This window comes from Rattus norvegicus, chromosome 14 (genome assembly GCF_021556685.1).
Source record: "Rattus norvegicus strain SHRSP/BbbUtx chromosome 14, alternate assembly SHRSP_T2T, whole genome shotgun sequence".
Taxonomy (NCBI): Eukaryota; Metazoa; Chordata; class Mammalia; order Rodentia; family Muridae; genus Rattus; species Rattus norvegicus.
This window is the reverse complement of record NC_141547.1, coordinates 21,309,094-21,336,582: the sequence shown is the minus strand read 5'-3', so window position 1 is coordinate 21,336,582 and position 27,489 is coordinate 21,309,094. Positions and strand designations below refer to the sequence as shown.

The 27,489-nt window shown below is 40.3% G+C and overlaps 1 long non-coding RNA gene and 1 pseudogene across 1 annotated transcript in view; both read left to right on the top strand.

Annotated features, from left to right (window-relative positions):
- LOC148001274 (LINE-1 retrotransposable element ORF1 protein-like) overlaps positions 1-27,489 on the top strand; it is a 139,753-nt gene that overhangs the window by 67,846 nt on the left and 44,418 nt on the right. The window lies entirely within an intron of this gene.
- Positions 25,228-26,292, top strand: LOC148001275 (heterogeneous nuclear ribonucleoproteins A2/B1 pseudogene; annotated as a pseudogene).

Below are 27,489 nucleotides of genomic sequence, written 5' to 3'. Positions count from 1 at the left end.
ATAGTCTAGTTCACTGGGGGTTCAGTCTTAGCAGGACCCAGGGCTTCCCCTTCCACTGGTGCTCTTACTAGGATATTCATTGCTACCTATGGGGTCAGAGTCCAGGGTCAGTCCATGTATAGTCTTTAGGTAGTGGCTTAGTCCCTGGAAGCTCTGGTTGCTTGACATTGTTGTACTTTTGGGGTCTCGAGCCCCTTCAAGCTCTTCCAGTTCTTTCTCTGATTCCTTCAACGGGGGACCTATTCTCAGTTCAGTGGTTTGCTGCTGGCATTCGCCTCTGTATTTGCTGTATTCTGGCTGTGTCTCTCAGGAGCGATCTACATCCGGCTCCTGTTGGTCTGCACTTCTTTGCTTCATCCATCTTGTCTAATTGGGTGGCTCTATAAGTAAGGGCCACATGTGGGGCAGGCTCTGAATGGGTGTTCCTTCAGTCTCTGTTTTAAGCTTTGCCTCTCCCTTCCCTGCCAAGGGTATTCTTTTTCCTCATTTAAAGAAGGAGTGAAGCATTCACATTTTGATCATCCGTCTTGAGTTTCGTTTGTTCTAGGAATCTAGGGTAATTCAAGCATTTGGGCTAATAGCCACTTATCAATGAGTGCATACCATGTATGTCTTTCTGTGAATGGGTTAGCTGACTCAGGATGATATTTTCCAGTTCCAACCATTTGCCTACGAATTTCATAAACTCGTTGTTTTTGATAGCTGAGTAATATTCCATTGTGTAGATGTACCACATTTTCTGTATCCATTCCTCTGTTGAAGGGCATCTGGGTTCTTTCCAGTTTCTGGCTATTATAAATAAGGCTGCGATGAACATAGTGCAGCACGTGTCTCTTTTGTATGTTGAGGAATCTTTTGGGTATATGCCCAAGAGAGGTATAGCTGGATCCTCAGGCAGTTCAATGTCCAATTTTCTGAGGAACCTCCAGACTGATTTCCAGAATGGTTTTACCAGTCTGCAATCCCACCAACAATGGAGGAGTGTTCCTTTTTCTCCACATCCTCGCCAGCATCTGCTGTCACCTGAGTTTTTGATCTTAGCCATTCTCACTGGTGTGAGGTGAAATCTCAGGGTTGTTTTGATTTGCATTTCCCTTATGACTAAAGATGTTGAACATTTCTTTAGGTGTTTCTCAGCCATTCGGCAATCCTCAGCTGTGAATTCTTTGTTTAGCTCTGAACCCCATTTTTTAATAGGGTTATTTGTTTCCCTGCGGTCTAACTTCTTGAGTTCTTTGTATATTTTGGATATAAGGCCTCTATCTGTTGTAGGATTGGTAAAGATCTTTTCCCAATCTGTTGGTTGCCGTTTTGTCCTAACCATAGTGTCCTTTGCCTTACAGAAGCTTTGCAGTTTTATGAGATCCCATTTGTCGATTCTTGATCTTAGAGCATAAGCCATTGGTGTTTTTTTTTTTTTTTATTAACTTGAGTATTTCTTATATACATTTCGAGTGTTATACCCTTTCCCGGTTTCCGGGCAAACATACCCCTCCCTCCTCCCCTTCCTTATGGGTGTTCCCTTCCCAACCCTCCCCCCATTGCCGCCCTCTCCCATAGACTAGTTCACTGTGGTTTCAGTCTTAGCAGGAACCAGGGCTTCCCCTTCCACTGGTGCTCTTACTAGGATATTCATTGCTACCTATGGGGTCAGAGTCCAGGGTCAGTCCATGTATAGTCTTTAGGTAGTGGCTTAGTCCCTGGAAGCTCTGGTTGCTTGACATTGTTGTACTTTTGGGGTCTCGAGCCCCTTCAAGCTCTTCCAGTTCTTTCTCTGATTCCTTCAATAGGGGACCTATTCTCAGTTCAGTGGTTTGCTGCTGGCATTCGCCTCTGTATTTGCTGTATTCTGGCTGTGTCTCTCAGGAGCGATCTACATCCGGCTCCTGTCGGTCTGCACTTCTTTGCTTCATCCATCTTGTCTAATTGGGTGGCTCTATATGTATGGGCCACATGTGGGGCAGGCTCTGAATGGGTGTTCCTTCAGTCTCTGTTTTAAGCTTTGCCTCTCCCTTCCCTGCCAAGGGTATTCTTTTTCCTCATTTAAAGAAGGAGTGAAGCATTCACATTTTGATCATCCGTCTTGAGTTTCGTTTGTTCTAGGGATCTAGGGTAATTCAAGCATTTGGGCTAATAGCCACTTATCAATGAGTGCATACCATGTATGTCTTTCTGTGAATGGGTTAGCTGACTCAGGATGATATTTTCCAGTTCCAACCATTTGCCTACGAATTTCATAAACTCGTTGTTTTTGATAGCTGAGTAATATTCCATTGTGTAGATGTACCACATTTTCTGTATTCATTCCTCTGTTGAAGGGCATCTGGGTTCTTTCCAGTTTCTGGCTATTATAAATAAGGCTGCGATGAACATAGTGCAGCACGTGTCTCTTTTGTATGTTGAGGAATCTTTTGGGTATATGCCCAAGAGAGGTATAGCTGGATCCTCAGGCAGTTCAATGTCCAATTTTCTGAGGATCCTCCAGACTGATTTCCAGAATGGTTTTACCAGTCTGCAATCCCACCAACAATGGAGGAGTGTTCCTCTTTCTCCACATCCTCGCCAGCATCTGCTGTCACCTGAGTTTTTGATCTTAGCCATTCTCACTGGTGTGAGGTGAAATCTCCGGGTTGTTTTGATTTGCATTTCCCTTATGACTAAAGATGTTGAACATTTCTTTAGGTGTTTCTCAGCCATTCGGCATTCCTCAGCTGTGAATTCTTTGTTTAGCTCTGAACCCCATTTTTTAATAGGGTTATTTGTTTCCCTGCGGTCTAACTTCTTGAGTTCTTTGTATATTTTGGATATAAGGCCTCTATCTGTTTTAGGATTGGTAAAGATCTTTTCCCAATCTGTTGGTTGCCGTTTTGTCCTAACCACAGTGTCCTTTGCCTTACAGAAGCTTTGCAGTTTTATGAGATCCCATTAGTCGATTCTTGATCTTAGAGCATAAGCCATTGGTGTTTTGTTCAGGAAATTTTTTCCAGTGCCCATGTGTTCCAGATGCTTCCCTAGTTTTTCTTCTATTAGTTTGAGTGTGTCTGGTTTGATGTGGAGGTCCTTGATCCACTTGGACTTAAGCTTTGTACAGGGTGATAAGCATGGATCGATCTGCATTCTTCTACATGTTGCCCTCCAGTTGAACCAGCACCATTTGCTGAAAATGCTATCTTTTTTCCATTGGATGGTTTTGGCTCCTTTGTCAAAAATCAAGTGACCATAAGTGTGTGGGTTCATTTCTGGGTCTTCAATTCTATTCCATTGGTCTATCTGTCTGTCTCTGTACCAATACCATGCAGTTTTTATCACTATTGCTCTGTAATACTGCTTGAGTTCAGGGATAGTGATTCCCCCTGAAGTCCTTTTATTGTTGAGGATAGCTTTAGCTATCCTGGGTTTTTTGTTATTCCAGATGAATTTGCAAATTGTTCTGTCTAACTCTTTGAAGAATTGGATTGGTATTTTGATGGGGATTGCATTGAATCTGTAGATTGCTTTTGGTAAAATGGCCATTTTTACTATATTAATCCTGCCAATCCATGAGCATGGGAGATCTTTCCATCTTCTGAGGTCTTCTTCAATTTCTTTCCTCAGTGTCTTGAAGTTCTTATTGTACAGATCTTTTACTTGCTCGGTTAAAGTCACACTGAGGTACTTTATATTATTTGGGTCTATTATGAAGGGTGTCGTTTCCCTAATTTCTTTCTCGGCTTGTTTCTCTTTTGTATAGAGGAAGGCAACTGATTTATTTGGGTTAATTTTATACCCAGCCACTTTGCTGAAGTTGTTTATCAGCTTTAGTAGTTCTCTGGTGGAACTTTTGGGATCACTTAAATATACTATCATGTCATCTGCAAATAGTGATATTTTGACCTCTTCTTTTCCGATCTGTATCCCCTTGATCTCCTTTTGTTGTCTGATTGCTCTGGCTAGAACTTCAAGAACTATATTGAATAAGTAGGGAGACAGTGGGCAGCCTTGTCTACTCCTAGATTTTAGTGGGATTGCTTCAAGTTTCTTTCCATTTAGTTTAATGTTAGCAACTTGTTTGCTGTATATGGCTTTTACTATGTTTAGGTATGGGCCTTGAATTCCTATTCTTTCCAGGACTTTTATCATGAAGGGGTGTTGAATTTTGTCAAATGCTTTCTCAGCATCTAATGAAATGATCATGTGGTTCTGTTCTTTCAGTTTGTTTATATAATGGATCACGTTGATGGTTTTCCGTATATTAAACCATCCCTGCATGCCTGGGATGAAGCCTACTTGATCATGGTGGATGATTGTTTTGATGTGCTCTTGAATTCGGTTTGCCAGAATTTTATTGAGTATTTTTGCGTCGATATTCATAAGGGAAATTGGTCTGAAGTTCTCTTTCTTTGTTGGGTCTTTGTGTGGTTTAGGTATAAGAGTAATTGTGGCTTCGTAGAAGGAATTCGGTAGTGCTCCATCTGTTTCAATTTTGTGGAATAGTTTGGATAATATTGGTATGAGGTCTTCTATGAAGGTTTGATAGAATTCTGCACTAAACCTGTCTGGACCTGGGCTCTTTTTGGTTGGGAGACCTTTAATGACTGCTTCTATTTCCTTAGGAGTTTTGGGGTTGTTTAACTGGTTTATCTGTTCCTGATTTAACTTCGATACCTGGTATCTGTCTAGGAAATTGTCCATTTCCTGAAGATTTTCAAGTTTTGTTGAATATAGGTTTTTATAGTGAGATCTGATGATTTTTTGAATTTCCTCTGAATCTGTAGTTATGTCTCCCTTTTCATTTCTGATTTTGTTAATTTGGACACACTCTCTGTGTCCTCTCCTTAGTCTGGCTAAGGGTTTATCTATCTTGTTGATTTTCTCAAAGAACCAACTTTTGGTTCTGTTGATTCTTTCTATCGTCCTTTTTGTTTCTACTTGGTTGATTTCAGCTCTGAGTTTGATTATTTCCTGCCTTCTACTCCTCCTGGGTGTATTTGCTTCTTTTTGTTCTAGAGCTTTTAGGTGTGCTGTCAAGCTGCTGACATATGCTCTTTCCTGTTTCTTTCTGCAGGCACTCAGCGCTATGAGTTTTCCTCTTAGCACAGCTTTCATTGTGTCCCATAAGTTTGGGTATGTTGTATCATCATTTTCATTAGATTCTAAAAAGTTTTTAATTTCTTTCTTTATTTCTTCCTTGAACAGGTTATCATTGAGTAGAGCATTGTTCAATTTCCACGTATATGTGGGCATTTTTCCCTTATTGTTATTGAAGACCAGTTTTAGGCCGTGGTGGTCCGATAGCACGCATGGGATTATTTCTATATCTGTACCTGTTGAGGCCCGTTTTTTGACCAATTTAATGGTCAATTTTGGAGAAAGTGCCATGAGGAACTGAGAAGAAAATATAACCTTTTACTTTAGGATAGAATGTTCTATAAATATCCGTTAAGTCCATTTGGCTCATGACTTCTCTTAGTCTGTCTACATCTCTGTTTAATTTCTGTTTCCATGATCTGTCCGTTGATGAGAGTGGGTGTTGAAATCTCCCACAATTATTGTGTTAGGTGCAATGTGTTTTTTGAGCTTTAGTAAGGTTTCTTTTATGTATGTAGGTGCCCTTGTATTTGGGGCATAGATATTTAGGATTGAGAGTTCATCTTGGTGGATTTTTCCTTTGATGAATATGAAGTATCCTTCCTTATCTTTTTTGATGACTTTTAGTTGGAAATTGATTTTATTTGATATTAGAATGGCTACTCCAGCTTGCTTCTTCTGAGCATTTGCTTGGAAAGTTGTTTTCCAGCCTTTCACTCTGAGGTAGTGTCTGTCTTTGTCTCTGAGGTGTGTTTCCTGTAGGCAGCAGAATGCAGGGTCCTTGTTGCGTATCCAGTTTGTTAATCTATGTCTTTTTTTTTTTTTGACAGTTTTTTTTTTTTTATTAACTTGAGTATTTCTTATATACATTTCAAGTGTTATTCCCTTTCCCAGTTTCCGGGCAAAATCCCCCTCCCCCCTCCCCTTCCTTATGGGTGTTCCCCTCCCAACCCTCCCCCCATTGCCGCCCTCCCCCCATAGTCTAGTTCACTGGGTGTTCAGTCTTAGCAGGACCCAGGGCTTCCCCTTCCACTGGTGCTCTTACTAGGATATTCATTGCTACCTATGGGGTCAGAGTCCAGGGTCAGTCCATATATAGTCATTAGGTAGTGGCTTAGTCCCTGGAAGCTCTGGTTGCTTGACATTGTTGTACTTTTGGGGTCTCGAGCCCCTTCAAGCTCTTCCAGTTCTTTCTCTGATTCCTTCAACGGGGGACCTATTCTCAGCTCAGTGGTTTGCTGCTGGCATTCGCCTCTGTATTTGCTGTATTCTGGCTGTGTCTCTCAGGAGCGATCTACATCCGGCTCCTGTCGGTCTGCACTTCTTTGCTTCATCCATCTTGTCCAATTGGGTGGCTGTATATGTATGGGCCACATGTGGGGCAGGCTCTGAATGGGTGTTCCTTCAGTCTCTGTTTTAATCTTTGCCTCTCCCTTCCCAGCCAAGGGTATTCTTTTACCTCATTTAAAGAAGGAGTGAAGCATTCACATTTTGATCATCCGTCTTGAGTTTCGTTTGTTCTAGGGATCTAGGGTAATTCAAGCATTTGGGCTAATAGCCACTTATCAATGAGTGCATACCATGTATGTCTTTCTGTGATTGGGTTAGCTCACTCAGGATGATATTTTCCAGTTCCAACCATTTGCCTACAAATTTCATAGACTCGTTGTTTTTGATAGCTGAGTAATATTCCATTGTGTAGATGTACCACATTTTCTGTATCCATTCCTCTGTTGAAGGGCATCTGGGTTCTTTCCATTTTCTGGCTATTATAAATAAGGCTGCGATGAACATAGTGGAGCACGTGTCTCTTTTATATGTTGAGGCATCTTTTGGGTATATGCCCAAGAGAGGTATAGCTGGATCCTCAGGCAGTTCAATGTCCAATTTTCTGAGGAACCTCCAGACTGATTTCCAGAATGGTTTTACCAGTCTGCAATCCCACCAACAATGGAGGAGTGTTCCTCTTTCTCCACATCCTCGCCAGCATCTGCTGTCACCTGAGTTTTTGATCTTAGCCATTCTCACTGGTGTGAGGTGAAATCTCAGGGTTGTTTTGATTTGCATTTCCCTTATGACTAAAGATGTTGAACATTTCTTTAGGTGTTTCTCAGCCATTCGGCAATCCTCAGCTGTGAATTCTTTGTTTAGCTCTGAACCTCATTTTTTAATAGGGTTATTTGTTTCCCTGCGGTCTAACTTCTTGAGTTCTTTGTATATTTTGGATATAAGGCCTCTATCTGTTGTAGGATTGGTAAAGATCTTTTCCCAATCTGTTGGTTGCCGTTTTGTCCTAAACACCGTGTCCTTTGCCTTACAGAAGCTTTGCAGTTTTATGAGATCCCATTTGTCGATTCTTGATCTTAGAGCATAAGCCAGTGGTGTTTTGTTCAGGAAATTTTTTCCAGTGCCCATGTGTTCCAGATGCTTCCCTAGTTTTTCTTCTATTAGTTTGAGTGTGTCTGGTTTGATGTGGAGGTCCTTGATCCACTTGGACTTAAGCTTTGTACAGGGTGATAAGCATGGATCGATCTGCATTCTTCTACATGTTGCCCTCCAGTTGAACCAGCACCATTTGCTGAAAATGCTATCTTTTTTCCATTGGATGGTTTTGGCTCCTTTGTCAAAAATCAAGTGACCATAGGTGTGTGGGTTCATTTCTGGGTCTTCAATTCTATTCCATTGGTCTATCTGTCTGTCTCTGTACCAATACCATGCAGTTTTTATCACTATTGCTCTGTAATACTGCTTGAGTTCAGGGATAGTGATTCCCCCTGAAGTCCTTTTATTGTTGAGGATAGCTTTAGCTATCCTGGGTTTTTTGTTATTCCAGATGAATTTGCAAATTGTTCTGTCTAACTCTTTGAAGAATTGGATTGGTATTTTGATGGGGATTGCATTGAATCTGTAGATTGCTTTTGGTAAAATGGCCATTTTTACTATATTAATCTTGCCAATCCATGAGCATGGGAGATCTTTCCATCTTCTGAGGTCTTCTTCAATTTCTTTCCTCAGTGTCTTGAAGTTCTTATTGTACAGATCTTTTACTTGCTTGGTTAAAGTCACACCGAGGTACTTTATATTATTTGGGTCTATTATGAAGGGTGTCGTTTCCCTAATTTCTTTCTCGGCTTGTTTCTCTTTTGTATAGAGGAAGGGAACTGATTTATTTGAGTTAATTTTATACCCAGCCACTTTGCTGAAGTTGTTTATCAGCTTTAGTAGTTCTCTGGTGGAACTTTTGGCATCACTTAAATATACTATCATGTCATCTGCAAATAGTGATATTTTGACTTCTTCTTTTCCGATCTGTATCCCCTTGATCTCCTTTTGTTGTCTGATTGCTCTGGCTAGAACTTCAAGAACTATATTGAATAAGTAGGGAGAGAGTGGGCAGCCTTGTCTAGTCCCTGATTTTAGTGGGATTGCTTCGAGTTTCTCTCCATTTAGTTTAATGTTAGCAACTGGTTTGCTCTATATGGCTTTTACTATGTTTAGGTATGGGCCTTGAATTCCTATTCTTTCCAGTACTTTTATCATGAAGGGGTGTTGAATTTTGTCAAATGCTTTCTCAGCATCTAATGAAATGATCATGTGGTTTTGTTCTTTCAGTTTGTTTATATGATGGATCACGTTGATGGTTTTCCGTATATTAAACCATCCCTGCATGCCTGGGATGAAGCCTACTTGATCATGGTGGATGATTGTTTTGATGTGCTCTTGAATTCGGTTTGCCAGAATTTTATTGAGTATTTTTGCGTCGATATTCATAAGGGAAATTGGTCTGAAGTTCTCTTTCTTTGTTGTGTCTTTGTGTGGTTTAGGTATAAGAGTAATTGTGGCTTCGTAGAAGGAATTCGGTAGTGCTCCATCTGTTTCAATTTTGTGGAATAGTTTGGATAATATTGGTATGAGGTCTTCTATGAAGGTTTGATAGAATTCTGCACTAAACCCGTCTGGACCTGGGCTCTTTTTGGTTGGAAGACCTTTAATGACTGCTTCTATTTCCTTAGGAGTTATGGGGTTGTTTAACTGGTTTATCTGTTCCTGATTTAACTTCGATACCTGGTATCTGTCTAGGAAATTGTCCATTTCCTGAAGATTTTCAAATTTTGTTGAATATAGGTTTTTATAGTAAGATCTGATGATTTTTTGAATTTCCTCTGAATCTGTAGTTATGTCTCCCTTTTCATTTCTAATCTTGTTAATTTGGACACACTCTCTGTGTCCTCTCCTTAGTCTGGCTAAGGGTTTATCTATCTTGTTGATTTTCTCAAAGAACCAACTTTTGGTTCTGTTGATTCTTTCTATGGTCCTTTTTGTTTCTACTTGGTTGATTTCAGCTCTGAGTTTGATTATTTCCTGCCTTCTACTCCTCCTGGGTGTATTTGCTTCTTTTTGTTCTAGAGCTTTTAGGTGTGCTGTCAAGCTGCTGACATATGCTCTTTCCTGTTTCTTTCTGCAGGCACTCAGCGCTATGAGTTTTCCTCTTAGCACAGCTTTCATTGTGTCCCATAAGTTTGGGTATGTTGTATCTTCATTTTCATTAAATTCTAAAAAGTTTTTAATTTCTTTCTTTATTTCTTCCTTGACCAGGTTATCATTGAGTAGAGCATTGTTCAATTTCCACGTATATGTGGGCATTCTTCCCTTATTGTTATTGAAGACCAGTTTTAGGCCGTGGTGGTCCGATAGCATGCATGGGATTATCTCTATCTTTCTGTACCTGTTGAGGCCCGTTTTTTGACCAATTATATGGTCAATTTTGGAGAAAGTAACATGAGGAGCTGAGAAGAAGGTATATCCTTTTGCTTTAGGATAGAATGTTCTATAAATATCCGTTAAGTCCATTTGGCTCATGTCTTCTCTTAGTCTGTCGACATCACTGTTTAATTTCTGTTTCCATGATCTGTCCATTGATGAGAGTGGGGTGTTGAAATCTCCCACTATTATTGTGTGAGGTGCAATGTGTGTTTTGAGCTTTAGTAAGGTTTCTTTTACGTATGTAGGTGCCCTTGTATTTGGGGCATAGATATTTAGGATTGAGAGTTCATCTTGGTGGATTTTTCCTTTGATGAATATGAAGTGTCCTTCCTTATCTTTTTTGATGACTTTTAGTTGGAAATTGATTTTATTTGATATTAGAATGGCTACTCCAGCTTGCTTCTTCTGACCATTTGCTTGGAAAGTTGTTTTCCAGCCTTTCACTCTGAGGTAGTGTCTGTCTTTGTCTCTGAGGTGTGTTTCCTGTAGGCAGCAGAATGCAGGGTCCTCATTGCGTATCCAGTTTGTTAATCTATGTCTTTTTATTGGGGAGTTGAGGCCATTGATATTGAGAGATATTAAGGAATAGTGATTATTGCTTCCCTTTATATTCATATTTGGATGTGAGGTTATGTTTGTGTGCTTTCATCCTCTTTGTTTTGTTGCCAAGACGATTAGTTTCTTGCTTCTTCTAGGGTATAGCTTGCCTCCTTATGTTGGGCTTTACCATTTATTATCCTTTGTAGTGCTGGATTTGTAGAAAGATATTGTGTAAATTTGGTTTTGTCATGGAATATCTTGGTTTCTCCATCAATGTTAATTGAGAGTTTTGCTGGATACAGTAACCTGGGCTGGCATTTGTGTTCTCTTAGGGTCTGTATGACATCAATCCAGGATCTTCTGGCCTTCATAGTTTCTTGCGAGAAGTCTGGTGTGATTCTGATAGGTCTCCCTTTATATGTTACTTGACCTTTTTCCCTTACTGCTTTTAATATTCTTTCTTTATTTTGTGCGTTTGGTGTTTTGACAATTATGTGACGTGAGGTGTTTCTTTTCTGGTCCAATCTATTTGGAGTTCTGTAGGCTTCTTGTATGTCTATGCGTATCTCTTTTTATAGGTTAGGGAAGTTTTCTTCTATGATTTTGTTGAAGATATTTACTGGTCCTTTGAGCTGGGAGTTTTCACTCTCTTCTATACCTTTTATCCTTAGGTTTGATCTTCTCATTGAGTCCTGGATTTCCTGTATGTTTTGGACCAGTAGCTTTTTCCGCTTTACATTATCTTTGACAGTTGAGTCAATGATTTCTATGGAATCTTCTGCTCCTGAGATTCTCTCTTCCATCTCTTGAATTCTGTTGGTGAGGCTTGTATCTACAGCTCCTTGTCTCTTCTTTTGGTTTTCTATATCCAGGGTTGTTTCCATGTGTTCTTTCTTGATTGCTTCTATTTCCATTTTTAATTCCTTCAACTGTTTGATTGTGATTTCCTGGAATTCTTTCAGGGATTTTTGCGATTCCTCTCTGTAGGCTTTTACTTGTTTATTAATGTTTTCCTGTGCTTCCCTAAGTGTGTTCATGTCTTTCTTGAAGTCCTCCAGCATCATGATCAAATATGATTTTGTAACTAGATCTTGCTTTTCTGGTGTGTTTGGATATTCCATGTTTGTTTTGGTGGGAGAATTGGGCTCCGATGATGGCATGTAGTCTTGGTTTCTGTTGCTTGGGTTCCTGCGCTTGCCTCTCGCCATCAGATTATCTCTAGTGTTACTTTGTTCTGCTATTTCTGACAGTGGCTAGACTGTCCTATAAGCCTGTGTGACAGGAGTGCTGTAGACCTGTTTTCCTCTCTTTCAGTCAGTTATGGGGACAGAGTGTTCTGCTTTCGGGCGTGTAGTTTTTCCTCTCTACAGGTCCTCAGCTGTTCCTGTGGGCCTGTGTCTTGAGTTCACCAGGCAGCTTTCTTGAAGCAGAAAATTTGGTCTTACCTGTGGTCCCGAGGCTCAGGTTCGCTCATGGGGTGCTGCCCACGGGCTCTCTGCAGCGGCAGCAACCAGGAAGACCTGTGCCGGCCCTTTCGGGAACTTCAGTGCACCAGGGTTCCAGATGGTCTTTGGCTTTTTCCTCTGGCGTCCGAGATGTGTGTGCAGGGAGCAGTCACTTCTGGTTTCCCAGGCTTGTCTGCCTCTCTGAAGGTTTAGCTCTCCCTCCCACGGGATTTGGGTGCAGAGAACTGTTTATCCGGTCTGTTTCTTTCAGGTTCCGGCGGTGTCTGTGGCAGGGGTCCTGCCGCTCCTGGGCCCTTCCCCACGGGAGCCCAGAGGCCTTATACAGTTTCCTCTTGGGCCAGGGATGTGGGCAGGGGTGAGCAGAGTTGGTGGTCTCTTCCGCTCTGCAGCCTCAGGAGTGCCCACCTGACCAGGCGGTTGGGTCTCTCTCTCACCGGGTCTGGGAGCAGAGAGCTGCTGCGGGCCAGGATCCGCGGGTGTGGGACTTCCGGTAAACACAGAACGTGCCCGGTCCTAGAGAAATTCTGCTTTCCTGTGTCCCAAGCTCACCAGGCAGCTTTCTTGCAGCAGAAAATTTGGTCTTACCTGTGGTCCCGAGGCTCAGGTTCGCTTGTGGGGTGCTGCCCAGGGGCTCTCTGCAGCGGCAGCAACCAGGAAGACCTGTGCCGCCCCTTCCGGGAGCTTCAGTGCACCAGGGTTCCAGATGGTCTTTGGCTTTTTCCTCTGGCGTCCGAGATGTGTGTGCAGGGAGCAGTCACTTCTGGTTTCCCAGGCTTGTCTGCCTCTCTGAAGGTTTAGCTCTCCCTCCCACGGGATTTGGGCAGAGAACTGTTTATCCGGTCTGTTTCTTTCCAATCTATGTCTTTTTATTGGGGAGTTGAGGCCATTGATATTGAGAGATATTAAGGAATAGTGATTATTGCTTCCCATTATATTCATATTTGGATGTGAGGTTATGTTTGTGTGCTTTCATTCTCTTTGTTTTGTTGCCAAGACGATTAGTTTCTTGCTTCTTCTAGGGTATAGCTTGCCTCCTTATGTTGGGCTTTACCATTTATTATCCTTTGTAGTGCTGGATTTGTAGAAAGATATTGTGTAAATTTGGTTTTGTCATGGAATATCTTGGTTTCTCCATCAATGTTAATTGAGAGTTTTGCTGGATACAGTAACCTGGGCTGGCATTTGTGTTCTCTTAGGGTCTGTATGACATCAGTCCAGGATCTTCTGGCCTTCATAGTTTCTGGCGAGAAGTCTGGTGTGATTCTGATAGGTCTCCCTTTATATGTTACTTGACCTTTTTCCCTTACTGCTTTTAATATTCTTTCTTTATTTTATGCGTTTGGTGTTTTGACAGTTATGTGACGGGAGGTGTTTCTTTTCTGGTCCAATCTATTTGGAGTTCTGTAGGCTTCTTGTATGCCTATGGGTATCTCTTTTTTTAGGTTAGGGAAGTTTTCTTCTATGATTTTGTTGAAGATATTTACTGGTCCTTTGAGCTGGGAGTCTTCACTCTCTTTTATACCTATTATCCTTAGGTTTGATCTTCTCATTGAGTCCTAAATTTCCTGTATGTTTTGGACCAGTAGCTTTTTCCACTTTACATTATCTTTGACAGTTGAGTCAATGATTTCTATGGAATCTTCTGCTCCTGAGATTCTCTCTTCCATCTCTTGTATTCTGTTGGTGAAGCTTGTATCTACAGCTCCTTGTCTGTTCCTTTGGTTTTCTATATCCAGGGTTGTTTCCATGTGTTCTTTCTTGATTGCTTCTATTTCCATTTTTAATTCCTTCAACTGTTTGATTGTGTTTTCCTGGAATTCTTTCAGGGATTTTTGTGTCTCCTCTCTATGGGCTTCTACTTGTTTATTTATGTTTTCCTGGAATTCTTTCAGGGATTTTTGTGTCTCCTCTCTATGGGCTTCTACTTGTTTATTTATGTTTTCCTGGAATTCTTTCAGGGATTTTTGCGATTCTTTCAGGCATTTTTGCGATTCTTCTCTGTAGGCTTCTACTTGTTCTCTAAGGGAGTTCTTCATGTCTTTCTTGAAGTCCTCCAGCATCATGATCAAATATGATTTTGAAACTAGATCTTGCTTTTCTGGTGTGTTTGGATATTCCGTGTTTGCTTTGGTGGGAGAATTGGGCTCCAATGATGCCATGTAGTCTTGGTTTCTGTTGCTTGGGTTCCTGTGCTTGCTTCTCGCCAACAGATTATCTCTAGTGTTACTTTGTTCTGCTATTTCTGACCGTGGCTAGACTGTCCTATAAGCCTGTGTGTCAGGAGTGCTGTAGACCTGTTTTCCTCTCTTTCAGTCAGTTATGGGGACAGAGTGTTCTGCTTTCGGGTGTGTAGTTTTTCCTCTCTACAGGTCTTCAGCTGTTCCTGTGGGCCTGTGTCTTGAGTTCACCAGTCAGCTTTCTTGCGGCAGAAAATTTGGTCTTACCTGTGGTCCTGAGGCTCAAGTTTGCTCGTGGGGTGCTGCCCATGGGCTCTCTGCAGCAGCAGCAACCAGGAAGACCTGTGCCGCTCCTTCCGGGAGCTTCAGTGCACCAGGGTTCCAGATGGTCTTTGGCTTTTTCCTCTGGTGTCCAAGATGCGTGTGCAGGGAGCAGTCTCTTCTGGTTTCCCAGGCTTGTCTGCCTCTCTGAAGGTTTATCTCTCCCTCCCATGGGATTTGGGTGCAGAGAACTGTTTATCCGGTCTGTTTCTTTCAGGTTCCAGCGGTGTCTCAGGCAGGGGTCCTGTGGCTCCTGGGCCAGCCATTGGTGTTTTGTTCAGGAAATTTTTTCCAGTGTCCATGTAGAACGCTGTATTCTTAATAAATAAATAACCCTTTAAAATAAAAAAATGTACTTATTAATACAGTGCAGTGGTTTTGTGCTTTTGATAGCAAACAGGTGGAATTAAGCATAATTGAACTTTGGCTTCTTGTTGCCAATGGCTATGAAGGAAAGACAGCTGCTTTAATGCTTGAAATCTGCATGTATTGACTATTATTAATTAATCATTCCCGGGTCTCACCTTATTTGACATAGAATTTATGGTTAATTATTACCATTTTATCAAGCATTAATTGATTTCCTTTCTCAGAGTGTGACTGAGAAATGTCACTGTGACTCAGCAGCATGAGCAAAGCCAAAGGTTCTAAGTTCATATCAAAACAGACCTAACAGAAAAAACCTCACAGGACATGAGTGCTGGATGTAAACTAACACAGGTGAATGTGTCACAAACATAAGAAGATGATTATTCAGGTCATTGAGTAGAGATTGTCTACTTAAATCTCTCATTTTAATAAACCTTTTATTTAGAACAACATAGTTGAGGTAACTAATACTTGGCCACCAAAGTGCTGGTTTGTGAGTGTACACAGAGAATTTCTGTATATGAAAGATACAAGTGAACCCAACTACACTGGCCCCTTCTAACCAGGATGGAGGTTACAAATTTGAGCTGAAGTCCCACAAAGTATTCTGTAAAACACTAAGATAACTCATATATTAGGACAGTAGGTGAATGTTTACCACCAAAATGGAGAACCACTGACTAACAAAACTCACTTCTGCCACGTTCTCTATTTGACTTCTTGTTCAATGATTTTATCTTCCAAGAACACCATGCTCCCACTTATGACTATCTGTACATTCCCAAATACCCAAGAAGATGACAATACTTGGGGTGCTAACAGATGAAGTGCTTATATTTTGTGTATCATATCTCTAGGTTGGTTGAACTGTGTCAGTAATGTAAACATACCCCCCTTTTTAACTCACAGGTGAATGATGCATCACTAGAAGACTTTCAGTGACTCTGGGGAAGACCATTTGTTCTAATGGCTGGCCGGTCTTCATTGTTCTTCAATATTGTTTCTAGTTCTTGTTGGTTTTAAGAATATTTTTTTTAGCTAAGGGTACCCACATAGACTTCCTGGAGCCTGCCCATCCCAGGTTTCCAACTACTTTGAGAGATGTCTTTCCTGGATTTCTATTCTCACTCCCAGACCTCTACCCCCATGCATCCCCATCCCCTCATACCTGATCACCCTCTTCCCCTCTTCACCCCCTTTCCCACTCAGTTTCCTCTCTCCATTCATCCCCAATGGCTATTTTGTTTTCCCTTTTGACTAAGATTCATATTTCCCCCTCCTTCTTACCTAGTTTCTTTGGGTCTATAGATTGTAGCAAGGTTTTCCTATACTGCATGGCTAATGTCTGCTTCTAAGTGAGTACATATCATATTTGTCTTTCTGGGTCTGGGTGACCTCACTTAATATTCCCAACAATTTGGGAAAATTGCCTACAAATTTCATGATGTTTTTGTTTTTAATTGGTGAATAGTATTTCATTGTTTAGATGTACCACATTTTCTTTATCTATTTATCTATGAATAAAGCTACTAAGAATATAGTTAATTAAGTGTTGCTGGGTTAATTTTGTTTATATGTACAGGAGTGATATATATGGGTCCTGAAGTAAAACTCTTCCCAATTTACTGAGAAACCACTGAATTGATTTCCTAAGTGGCTGTACAAATTAGCACTCCTACCAGCAAAGTAAGAGTACTCCCTTTGCTTTTCACTGTCTTCAGCATGTGCTGTCACTTGAATTTTTGATCTTAGTAATTCTGATTGGTATATGATAGAATCTTGTGGTTTGATGTCTATATGAAGGTAAGGGCAGACACAAGATAAGACAAGGGCTGTGAGTGGGCAGTGAAAAAGTAAGGCAGGCACAGAGTTTTAGAGAGGAGAGAGGAGGAGAAAGGAGAAGAACCAAGATGGAGGCAGAGAAGGAGGACCCAGATCTATGTGGACTTTAAGGGACACAGGTAGCTATAAATATTCATTAAAGGATGGATTTTTACAGGACAATTTTTCCTATCTAGGTGGGAGTTTATATCAATATCAATTGGTTCAGAGTTATTGTGTGGACATTTTGTGGGGTGAGAATTTGCTGACATAAATCTGATTCACAAATTATCGCTCTAGAGTTTTGATTTTAATGGGATACTGGGAATTTTAATTACAACTACAGAGGGCAGATGCTGGGATTGTGACCAGAGTTTACAGCAGGAAATCGCAAGAGGTGACTGCTGCTGGGATCAGAGAGTAGCTGGCACCAACATGGGGCTAGCCATGGAGGCAGAGAGCTCACCAGGGACAGAGCATAGCAGAATGTATCATGGCAGGGTGCTTGGTCACGTTTTACTATTTTTATTATTTACTGCTACAGAATTTCAGAAGTGGTCACCTCTTTTTGCTAGACAAGACATCAAGTGAAAAGAGGGGGACACCCACAAAACCTTCAACCTAAAATTCATTCTGCCTACAAAATATGCAGGGATAAAGATGGAGCAGAGACTGAGGGAGCAACCAACCAAAGATTGCCTCAACTTGAGACACAACCCTTGTGAGAGAGAGTGCAAACCCATGACACTATAAATGATACTCTGCTGTACTTGGAGACAGAGGACCAGCATACCTGTCATCTAAGAGGCTTCATCCACCAGCTAATGCAAACAGATGTAGAGACCCACACACAAACACCATGCAGACCTTGGGGAGTCTTGCAGAAGAGTGGGAAATAGAACTGAGTGAATAGGTCAAGGATACCACAAGACCTACAGACACAAAGCAGGATATTAATCTTGAGCTTTAAGTGACATCAAGGTGTATTATCAACTCTGGACTAAAGTTAGAAAAAAAATTCCAGGTTATTCTTTAGGTACTTGAGAAATATTTTCATAATAACATACTGCCACAGAAAAAGTTCTCAAATGATGAATTAAAAATATCTCAAAATATTCATTGTCCTTAAAATTAGAAAAAATGCAATTTTGAATTTGTATCTTATCCCAGGCAGAATAACTAAGAGGAAGAAAATGACTGAGAACAAATACTGGTGAGGATATGGGGAAAAGAGAACCCATATTTAATGTTAGTGGGATTGCAAAACAGTGTCACCATTCTCAAAAATCAGCTTGAAGAATTCTCAGTAAGCTAAAAATATGTCTGTTATAAGACCTAGTCACACTGTTCCTTGATATATGTCCAAAAGACACCATGTTTCTGGTCTGGCACTGCCATATGGACTGGAAACACTAATGGTCATGAAGCCATCACAGCTGATTGATTTTCCGTATATTAAACCATCCCTGCATGCTTGGGATGAAGCCTACTTGATCATGGTGGATGATTGTTTTGATGTGCTCTTGGATTCGGTTTGCCAGAATTTTATTGAGTATTTTCGCGTTGATATTCATAAGGGAAATTGGTCTGAAGTTCTCTTTCTTTGTTGGGTCTTTGTGTGGTTTAGGTATAAAAGTAATTGTGGCTTCATAGAAGGAATTCGGTAGTGCTCCATCTGTTTCAATTTTGTGGAATATTTTGGATAATATTGGTATGAGGTCTTCTATGAAGGTCTGATAGAATTCTGCACTAAACCCATCTGGACCTGAGCTCTTTTTGGTTGGGAGACCTTTAATGACTGCTTCTATTTCCTTAGGAGTTATGGGGTTGTTTAACTGGTTTATCTGTTCCTGATTTAACTTCGTTACCTGGTATATGTCTAGGAAATTGTCCATTTCCTGCAGATTTTCAAGTTTTGTTGAATATAGGCTTTTATAGTAAGATCTGATGAGTTTTTGAATTTCCTCTCAATCTGTAGTTATGTCTCCCTTATCATTTCTGATTTTCTTAATTTGGACACACTCTCTGTGTCCTCTCGTTAGTCTGGCTAAGGGTTTATCTATCTTGTTGATTTTCTCAAAGAACCAACTTTTGGTTCTGTTGATTCGTTCTATGGTCCTTTTTGTTTCTATTTGGTTGATTTCAGCTCTGAGTTTGATTATTTCCTGCCTTCTACTCCTCCTGGGTGTATTTGCTTCTTTTTGTTCTAGAGCTTTTAGATGTGCTGTCAAGCTGCTGACATATGCTCTTTCCTGTTTCTTTCTGCAGGCACTCAGCGCTATGAGTTTTCCTCTTAGCACAGCTTTCATTGTGTCCCATAAGTTTGGGTATGTTGTACCTTCATTTTCATTCAATTCTACAAAGTCTTTAATTTCTGTCTTTATTTCTTCCTTGACTAGGTTATCATTGAGTAGAGCATTGTTCAATTTCCACATATATGTGGGCATTCTTCCCTTATTGTTATTGAAGACCAGTTTTAGGCCGTGGTGGTCTGATAGCATGCATGGGATTATTTCTATCTTTCTGTACCTGTTGAGGCCCGTTTTTTGACCAATTATATGGTCAATTTTGGAGAAAGTACCATGAGGAGCTGGGAAGAACACACCTCAGAGACAAAGACAGACATTACCTCAGAGTGAAAAGCTGGAAAACAACTTTCCAAGCAAATGGTTGGAAGAAGCAAGGATGCCGTTGGAGGATGCGGAGAAAGAGGAACACTCCTCCATTTTTGGTGGGATTGCAGACTGGTACAACCATTCTGGAAATCAGTCTGGAGGTTCCTCAGAAAATTGGACATTGAACTGCCTGAGTATCCAGCTATACCTCTTTTGGGCATATACTGAAAAGTTGCCCCAACATATAAAAAAGACACGTGCTCCACTATGTTCATCGCAGCCTTATTTATAATAGCCAGAAGCTGGAAAGAACCTAGATGCCCTTCAACAGAGGAATGGATACAGAAAATGTGGTACATCCACACAATGGAATATTACTCAGCTATCAAAAACAATGACTTTATGAAATTCGTAGGCAAATGGTTGGAACCGGAAAATATCATCCTGAGTGAGGTAACCCAATCACAGAAAAACACACATGGTATGCACTCATTGATAAGTGGCTATTAGCCCAAATGCTTGAATTACCCCTAGATGCCTAGAACAAATGAAACTCAAGACGAATGATCAAAATGTGAATGCTTCACTCCTTCTTTAAAAGGGGAACAAGAATACCCTTGGCAGGGAATAGAGAGGCAAAGATTAAAACAGAGACAGAAGGAACACCCATTCAGAGCCTGCCCCACATGTGGCCCATACATATACAGCCATCCAATTAGACAAGATGGGTGAAGCAAAGAAGTGCAGGCCGACAGGAGCCGGATGTAGATCGCTCCTGAGAGACACAGCCAGAATACAGCAAACACAGAGGCGAATGCCAGCAGCAAACCACTGAACTGAGAATAGGACCCCCGTTGAAGGAATCAGAGAAAGAACTCGAAGAGCTTGAAGGGCTCAAGACCCCATATGTACAACAATGCCAAGCAACCAGAGCTTCCAGGGACTAAGCCACTACCTAAAGACTATACATGGACTGACCCTGGACTCTGACCTCATAGGTAGCAGTGAATATCCTAGTAAGAGCACCAGTGGAAGGGGAAGCCCTGAGTCCTGCTAAGACTGAACCCCCAGTGAACTAGATTGTTGGGGGGAGGGCGGCAATGGGGGGAGGATGGGGAGGGGAACAACCATAAAGATGGGGAGGGGCAGGGGGATGTTTGCCCGGAAACCGGGAAAGGGAATTATACTCGAAATGTATATAAGAAATACTCAAGTTAATAAAAAAAAAAGAATACATTGATCTGTATTCTTCTACATGCTGACCTCCAGTTGAACCAGCATCATTTGTTGAAAATGGTATCTTTTTTCCACTGGATAGTTTTACATCCTTTGTCAAAGATCAAGTGACCATAGGTGTGTAGGATCATTTGTGGGTCTTCAGTTTTACTCCAGTGATCTACTTGCCTGCCTCCGTATCAATACCATACAGTTTTAATCACTATTACTCCGTAGTAAAGCTCGAGGTCAGGAATGGTGATTCCCCCAAAGTTATTTTATTGTTGAGAATAGTTTTTGCTATCCTGAATTTTTTTACTTTTCCAAATGAATTTGCAAATTGCTCTTTCTAATTTTATTAAGAATTGATTTGGAATTTTGATAGGGACTGTGCTGAATAAGTAGATTGCTTTCGGCAAAATGAACATTTTTACTATATTAATCTTGCTAATCCATGAGCATGGAAGATCTTTCCATCTTCTGAGATCTTCTTAGATTACTTTCTTCAGAGACTTGAAGTTCTTGTCATTCAGATCTTTGACTTCCTTGGTTAGAGTCACACTGAGATATTTTATCTTACTTGTGCTTACTGTTATGGGTGTCATTTCTTTAATTTCTTTCTCAGACTGTTTATAATTTGAGTAGAGGAAGACTATTGATTTTTTTAGTTAATTTTATATCCATCCACTTTGCTAAAATATTTATCAGCTAGGAATTCTCTGGTAGAACTTTTGGGATCACTTAAGTATACGATCATCATCTGCAAATAGTGATATTTTGATTACTTCCTTTCCAATTTGTATCCTTTTGACCTGCTTTAGTTGTCTGATTACTCTGTCTAGGAATTCAAGTACTCTCTTGACTAGATAGGGAGAGAGAGGGCAGTCTCGTTTAGTCCCTAATTTTAGTGGGATTGCTTCTAGTTTCTCTCCATTTAGTTTGATATTGGCTACTGGTTTGCTGTATATTGCTTTTACTATGTTTAGGTATGGGCCTTGACTTGCTGATATTTCCAAAATTTTATTATGAAGGGGTGTTGAATTTTGTCAAATGCTTTCCCAGCATGTAATGAGATGATCATGTGTTTTTTCTTTGAGTTTGTTTATATAGTGGATTATGTTGATAATTTTTTGTATATTAAACCATCCCTGCATCCCTGGGATAAAGCCTACTTGATCATGTTGAGTGATCATTTTGATATGATCTTGGATTCCTCTTCTGAGAAATATCGAGTATTTTGCATCTATATTCATGAAGGAAATTGGTCTGAAGTTCTCTTTCTTTGTAGAGTTTTTGTGTGGTTTAAGTATAAGCATAATTGTGGCTTTATAGAATGAATTGGGTAGTGTTCCTTCTGTTTCTATTTTGTGGAATAGTTTTAAAAGTATTGGTATTAGATCTTTTTTCTTTTTTATTGGATTTTTTATTTACATTCCTTTGTCATTTATTTATTTATTTATTTTAATTTTTTTCTTCCATTTTTTAAAATTCAGTATTTCTTATTTACATTTCAAATGTTATTCCCTTTCCCGGTTTCCATTCCATCAGCCGCCTAGACTCTCCCCCTCCCCTTCTATATGGCTTTTTCCCTCTCCATCAACTCCCTATTACCTCCCCCAACAACCCTGTACACTGGGGGTCCAGCTTTGTCAGGACCAAGGGCTTCCTCTTCCACTGGTGCACCTACAAAGCTATTCACTGCTACATATGAAGTTGGAGCCCAGGGTCAGTCCATGTGTAGTTTTTGGGTAGTGGTTTAGTCCCTGGAATCTCCGGCTGGTTGGCATTGTTGTTCTTACGGGTTTCAAGTCCCTTCAGCTCTTTCAGTCCTTTCTCTAATTCCTCCAATGGGGGTCCTGTTCTCAGTTCAGTGGTTTGCTGCTGGCATTCGCCTATGTATTTGCCATTTTCTGGCTGTGTCTCTCAAGAGAGATCCACTTGAGATCTATATCCAGTTCCTGTCAGCTGCACTTCTTAGCTTCATACACCTTATCTAGTTTTGGTGGCTGTATATGTATCAGCCACATGTGGGGCAGGCTCTGAATGGCTGTTCCTTCAGTTTCTGTTCTAAACTTTGCCTCCCTATTCCCTCCTATGGGTATTTTTGTTCCCCTTTTAATGAAAGAGTGAAGCATCCACATTTTGTTCATCCTTCTTGAGATTCATGTGGTCTGTGCATCTTAGATAATTCGAGCATTTGGGCTAATATCCACTTATACAATGTGTGATTTTCTGTGATTGGGTTACCTCACTCAGGATAACATTTTCTAGTTCCTTCCATTTGCCTATGAATTTCATGAAGTCATTGTTTTCGATAGCTAAGTAGTACTCCATTGTGTAGATGTACCCCATTTTCTGTATCCATTCCTCCGTTGAAGGGCATCTGGGATCTTTATAGCTTCTGGTTATTATAAATAAGGCTGCTATGATCATAGTGGAGCATGTGTCTTTGTTGTATGTTGAAGCATCTTTTGAGTATACGCCCAAGAGATGTATAGCTGGGTTCTCAGGTAGTGCAATGTTCAATTTTCTGAGGAACCTCCAGACTGATGTCCACAGAGGTTTGATGGGTCTGCCTTTATATGTTACTTGACCATCCTCCCTTACTACTTTTAATATAGTTTCTTTGGTGTTTTGACTATTATGTTACAGGAGAAATTTCTTTTCTGGTCCAATCTCTCTGGAGTTCTGAAGGTTTGTATATTCATTGGCATTTCTTTCTTTAGGTTAGGGAAGTTTGCTTTTATAATTTTGTTGAAGATATTTACTGGACTTTTAAGTTGGGGATCTTTGCACTATTCTCTACCTCTTATCCTTAACTTTGATCTCATCATTTTTTTTCCTGGATTTCCTGGATATTTGGGCTTAGGAACTTTTTTATTTTTGCATTTTCTTTGACTATTTTTTCAATGCTTTCTACGAAATCTTCTGCCCCTGAGATTCTTCCTTCAATCTCTTGCATTCTATTGATTATGCTTGAATCTATGACTCCTGATCTCTTTCTTAGTTTTTCTATCTCCAGGATTTCCTCTCTTTGTGATTTCTTTATTCTTTCTATTTCAAATTTTAAATCTTTGATGATTTTGTTCAATTCCTTCACCTGTTTGGTTGTGTTTTTCTGTAATTCTTTAAGGTATTTTTGTGTTTTGTCTTAAAGACTTCTACCTGTGTACCTGTATTATCCTGTTTTTCTTTAAGAGAGTAATTTATGTCCTTCTTAAAGTTCTCTATCATCATCATGAGATGTGATTTTAAATCCAAATCTTGCTTTTCAGGTGTTTTGTGATATCCAGCATTTGCTGTGGTAGGAGCCCTGGGTTCTGATGATGCCAAGTAGTCTCGGTTTCTGTTTCTTAGGTTCTTGCACTTGTCTCTCAGCATCTGATTATCTCTGATGTTAGTTGGCCTTGTAGTCTTTTATTGGAGCTTGTCCCTCCTCTGGGCCTGTAAACCTATGAGCCTATGATCTTTGGAGAGTGCTCTTCGCAGACCAGCTCTGTGACTGCATTTTTGGTCTGAGAGCTGTAGAACAGCCCTAGCTTTGGGCACAGATGGAGACAGGAATGGCTCAGTCCCAGGCCACCCTGCAGCTCCTGAGCCCTGTGCTCTCCCTGTAAATCTGTCTTTGGACAATCACTGGAAAGTAAGTGGTGTCCTACCTGTGGGCTGTGGACTTAGGAGAGAGAGTGTTTCTGGCAGACCAACTTTCTACAAGCAGGTTTTGTGTCCTTAGGCTGTGGTACAGCTCTGTGTGCAGATGGAGACCAGAAGGGATATCTTTTCCATATATCAAAAGTTATAGTTATATATAGTTATATCTCTCATCCAAATTTTATAATGTTTTACTGAGCAAAAGAAATGCTGTTCAGTTAGATACTTCTTTTGTGTTTTCTGTGCAGACTATGCTCTGAGTATAAAAATTCTAGGGGTTGGGGATTTAGCTCAGTGGTAGAGCGCTTGCCTAGGAAGCACAAGGCCCTGGGTTCAGTCCCCATCTCCAAAAAAAAAGAACCAAAAAAAAATTCTAAGTGTAGATATTTTAGGTCAGATCTTGAGAACCTTTTACTATTTCAGATAGTCTCTCTAGCACAGATAGTGTGCTATGATACCAAAATTTTCCATTCAATCTTACTATTCATTTATTAGACAATCATCATTCCCTAAGTTTCTAACGGGAAATAAATAAAAGTGTATATTCTAAGTTTGTGCTTTTCCTCATACTTGTCCTGGGTAGGTCAGCAATTAGAAATGGCTGGTTTGATGAATAAGAAAAAGATATGGATCACATTTTTTTTTGCCACAGGAAGGAATTGTATTACAACACCAAGCACACTGAGTTGAGCATCAGGTACTTTGCTATCATTCTGCACTCTGCAGGTCATCTTCTGTTGTTTATTTTCATACTGCCCAACTTCACAGGACCATTCAATGAAAAGAATATTAAAAGTGGCTGCCATGTGGTAAAAATTCTTTCTCTTTCTAACAGAACATTCATTGGATGATCTAGTTTTCAGTGGGAAATATATTAGGAAACATCTTGAGTTGGTTTAATAAATAAAAATATCTTGAAGTATTTTGTCTACCCTCTCAGAGAAGAAGGAGAGGGGGAATAGAGGGAGAGTATCTGTGAGGGAAGGGTCAGGAGGGAGGCAGCATTTGGGATATAAAATAAACTAACAAACAAATACATAAATAAACAAAAAAGAAACTCATGCATTTTTATCCTCATGTAGCAGATAGGACTTGCACCTAGACTACATTAACTTATTCTGGATTCCACTTACATTTTGTCATGGATTCTGTCTTAAAACTAAGAGAAGGCTGTCAGTCCCATATGGAACTTTAGTTGGAAGAAGCAAATCTGGTCTCAAAATGGAGGGCCATGATCTAAAAGAACCAGAGCAGCTGAGGAAGCTGTTGTTTGGTGGTCTGAACTTTGAAACCACAAATGATAGCTTAAGAGAATATTTTGAGAAATGGGGCACACTTACAGACTGTATGGTAATGAGAGATCCTCAAACAAAAGTTTCTAGAGGCTTTGGTTTTATGACCTACTCTTGTGTTCAAGAGTAGATGCTGCAATGTGTGCTTGGCCACACAAGGCATGTGGTGGAACCAAAGAGAGCTGTTTCTAGAGAGGATTCTCTAAAGTCCGCTGTCCATTTATCAGTGAAGAAAATTTTTGTTGGTGGTACTAAAGAGGATACAGAAGAATATAATCTGAGAGACTACTTTGAAAGGTATGGCAATATTGAAACCATAGATGTTATGGAAGACAGGCAGAGTGGAAAAAAGAGAGGATTTGCTTTTGTAACTTTTGATGATCATGGCACAGTTGATAAAATTGTTCTTCAGAAATACCACACTATTAATGGGCATAATTGTGAAGGGCCAAAGGCCCTTTCTAAAGAAGAGATACAGTCTTCTGGATCACAGCGAGGTCATAGAGGTGGATATGGCAACTTTATGGGATATGGAGGAAACTTTGGAGGTGGCAGAGTAAACTTAGATCATGGAGGAAACTTTGGTGGAAGAGGAGGCTATGGTGGTGGAGCTGGTGACAGTGGACACAGTTATGGAGGTGGTGATGGTGGATATAATGGATTTGGAGGTGAGGGTGGCAACTATAGTGGTAGTCCTTGTTGCAGCAGTAGAGGAGGTTATGGAGGTGGTGGACCAGGATATGGAAACCAAGGTGGTGGATATGTTGGTGGTGGAGGAGGACATGATGTTTAAAATGAAGGAGAAAATTTGGGTGGAGGTAACTATGGTGGTGGTGGGAACTATAATGACCTTTAAAATTATAGTGGACAGCAACAATTTAATTATGGACCCATGAAGGGGAACAGATTTGGTGGAAGAAGCTCAGGCAGTCCCTATGGTGGTGGCTATGAATCTGGAGGTAGAAGTGGTAGTTATGTTAACAGAAGGTTTTAAAATAAAACAGAAATAAACAGTTACAGTTCTTAGCAGGAGAGAGAGCAAGGAGTCGTTGGGAACGCTGCAAGTTACTTTGAGACAGTTGTCCTAAATGCATTAGGGGAACTGTAAAAATCTGCTACCGAAGGAATGATGATCCATAGTCAGAAGTGTTACTGCAGCTTAAACAGGAACCCCTTCCCATTCGGGACTGTCACAGTCACAGTTTGCAAAGAGTGTAGCTATTGATTAATGCAATATAGTGTCAATTAGATGTACATTCCTGATGTCTTTTATCTGTTGTAGCTTTTTCTTTTCCTTTTTCTTTTCATTAAATCAGGTATATTTCCCAGTAAATTGTGATAGTAGTAACAGGAATAAGAAACTAAGGAATTTTTAACTTAAAAAAAAAAAAAACTGGGCTGGAGAGATGGCTCAGCGGCTAAGAGCACCCGACTGCTCTTCCAGAGGTCATGAGTTCAAATCCCAGCAACCACATGGTGGCTCACAACCATCTGTAAAGAGATCCGATGCCCTCTTCTGGTGTATCTGAAGACAGCTACAGTATACTTATATATAATAATAATAATAAAAAAAAAACTAATAGAAGAGAAAGTGGACAAGAACTTCAAACACATAGGCACAGGGGAAAATTTCCTGAACAGAACACCAATGGCTTATGATCTAAAATCAAGAATCGACAAGTGGGATCTCACAAAATTGCAAAACTTCTAAAGGCAAAGAACTCTGTCAATAGGACAAAATGGCAAGCAACAGATTGGGAAAAGGTCTTTACCAATCCTAGATCTGATAGAGGGCTATTTTATTTTATTTTATTTTATTTTATTTTTTTTATTAACTTGAGTATTTCTTATATACATTTCGAGTGTTATTCCCTTTCCCGAGGGCTAATTTCTAATACACACAAAGAACTCTAGAAGTTAGACTCCAGAGAACCAAATAATCCTATTAAAAGTGGAGTACAGAGCTAAACAAAAATTCTTTTTTCAAAGCCTTTAGATTTTTTTTATGTTTTAATTTTTCAAAACAATTTAAATGAAGAATTTTTTTCATCTTTATTAACTTGAGTATTTCTTATTTACATTTTGATTGTTATTTCCCTTCCCGGTTTCCTGGCCAACATCCCCCTAACCCCTCCCCTTCTCTATGGGTGTTCCCCTCCTCATCCTCCCTCCATTACCGCCCTCCCCCCAA